A 2663-nucleotide genomic window follows, 5' to 3' on the forward strand; every position below is an offset into this window, starting at 1 on the left:
AAGAGTTTTAAGTCTTAATCTTAAAACCGTAAATTGTAATATAATCTTCTGTAAGTGACAATCTGTACTTTTGGAGTCTTTCTTCAAGTATGCCCAACAAAACTTAGTTTTTTTATATTCTGATCTAGGAAATAGGAGTTCAACAAGTTCAGCTTCCAAATTTGCAAAATCCAAATGATTTGGACGTTTGAGCAGAGACAAAATAGTGCACTTTGGAAACTTGGAGCACTTTTGTGATGTATGGGTGAGATATATTATCCATTTAGTAATGGAAAGGAAGATAGAAATGGGATCCTATGTGTAAAAGCAAATTCTCTGTGTTCTTGAATACATTTATAGTTATAAGTTTCTTATCACTTTGTAACTATGCTTACAGAGTATTCATATTTTAGATAGAAGCATCAGTACGCAGGGAGCTTTATAACGTGACATGCCCTTGTCTTGAGAAGCTTACAGCAGAAAATGAGGCTTTGCTATTTTGTACTTGGAAGGCTTTAAAATTTTCTCTGAATTCTAGAGAGGGGATCAAAAACCAAACAATATGAGCGTAAGGAATGCCTTGCTGGATCAGACCAAACTCCATCACAACCAGTGTTGTTTCCCATACAGCAGCCAGCCAGGTACTTTTGTACAATCTCAAGCAGGTGATGAAATGAATGGCCTCCTTTGTAGTGGTAAATTCTGAAGTGCAGGAGCTCATCATCACACCCTTCATAGCCACATTCCACAAAGTCTATACAACAACATCTGCAGTTAAACATCTTCACTGGAGTGTTCTGTCACTTATTCCTACTTCGAAATTTCTTATATTCCAGGTAAAACTTGGCTTGCAATAGTTTAAAACAAGTGTATAAACATTGAAAAATAGGATATAAAATAAAAATATGAGGTACAGTAGAGTGGTAGCATAGGTATGTTTACTCAGAAGTAAGTTCCACTGGGTTCAGTAGGACTTACTTCCAGCTACATTTACATAGTATTGTAGCCTTAATGTCATATGAGCTGCATACTGTCTCTTAGGTAGCCCTTGGGAAAGTAGGTAGCTTAGATCTTAGAGAGCCCTAAGCACATTTTTCAGTGTGATTCCTGCTGAGCTGGATGCTTCTTCTCTGCTAAGGGCCTTTGAAAAAAAGGTTCAGAGGTAGCATCTGAGTGCTCCTGCTGACAATAAAATTGCTCCTACTGTAGGAGAAGTTCTGGAGCTCCACTCCCCACTGCTGTCCCTTAAGTACATCCCTACTTATTTGTCTCCAGCATCTGGTTCTTGGAGAGATACTGCTTTTGTATGAAGAAGTAATAATATGGCTGCTAGTAATCAAAGTGAGTATTTTGTGCTAAAATAGATATAAAGGCATACTGTGCTTGGCAAGTAAGTTTTACCCGGTGCTGCTGCCTTGCAATTACTTTCCTGCTGTTAAAAGGCCAAATATTTATTTGCCAGATACTTCCTTCATCCACACAGCCAGCTCTGTGGTACCCAAATTATTGTTAAGACTATCATTAAGATGATCCATCCCTGCCCTATACGCACTCTCCACTCAGTTCAGTGTTAGCAAAGAACTTTGTGAAGCATCACATCACACCTGACAATGAAGCCAATTGTCATCATAGGATTGGCCGAACCCTATTGTTGAGTTCTTGTGAAATCCAATTTGAACACAGGGCCTTACATGATGCCCTACATACCACATTGTACTACTGCTGGAACAGTCACAACCCATGCAAAATACTGTTCACAAGGGATGCTTAGATTAGTTTGTCATACTTTCTGCATTTTTGTTGTCTGTAAACTGAATGAAAATTGACTGGAACATGTGCTTAGTTTCAAATTTTTTTAAAAAAATTTCATATGGTGCATCAATACATTCAAGATACCTCTGTTCACTGCAGTTTGTCATGGATATTTACCCTTGAATAATTATAAAGAAAAAAGAATTGTATATGTTGTAATACACTATAACTAGTCACAATCCATCTGCAATAGGCAATGGTTTTTTGTTTTTTTTCAACACCTGGACCAAGAGAGATGAAATCAAATGTTGGCAATTTCCAAACATTGATAAAAATAGTTAAAATGTACAAAATCATTATGTTTATATGAATAACTACTTATTTACAGCAGCTGTTACCCTGCACATGCCCGATCTTGTCTGATCTTAGAAGCTAAGCAGGGTCAGGCCTGGTTAGTACTTGAATGGGAGACCACCTGGGAATACCGGGTGCTGTAGGCTTACACCATAGTCTTTCGAGACTAAAGGTTGCCAACCAAAAAAATTTATTTAGCTAGCTAGCTAGCTACGACATGGGCTTATTTGACTGGATGAGAGAGAACCATCTGACCATCCCATCCCTTCATCCTAGACCTAGACAGACAGTTTGGCTGCCCAAACAATATACTTGTTAAGGGATCTGCACTGCCCTGGCTGTGCAGCACCTCTTTGACATTTCCGTATGCTTGGTGATGTCATAAAATATCTTCCTTGGAGTTTTGGGAGCACTGAGCTCCAAGCTGCATGGAGCTTGGCTCCAGAGGACTTTAAGCGGATGTGTAACTTAAAGGGAATGATGAGTAGTAGGCTTGGATGTATAGAAGGCTCAATACACATCCAGCCACATGGCTGCATCAGAATGGCATGTTCAAGTAAAGGACAAATGGCTATACA

General features: G+C 38.8%; 1 pseudogene; it reads left to right on the top strand.

The window, feature by feature from the left end:
- Window positions 1-2111: 2111 nt before the first annotated feature.
- On the top strand, window positions 2112-2231 carry LOC136637875 (5S ribosomal RNA; annotated as a pseudogene).
- The last annotated feature ends 432 nt before the right edge of the window (window positions 2232-2663 follow it).

Source organism: Tiliqua scincoides, chromosome 1 (genome assembly GCF_035046505.1).
Source record: "Tiliqua scincoides isolate rTilSci1 chromosome 1, rTilSci1.hap2, whole genome shotgun sequence".
NCBI lineage: Eukaryota > Metazoa > Chordata > Lepidosauria > Squamata > Scincidae > Tiliqua > Tiliqua scincoides.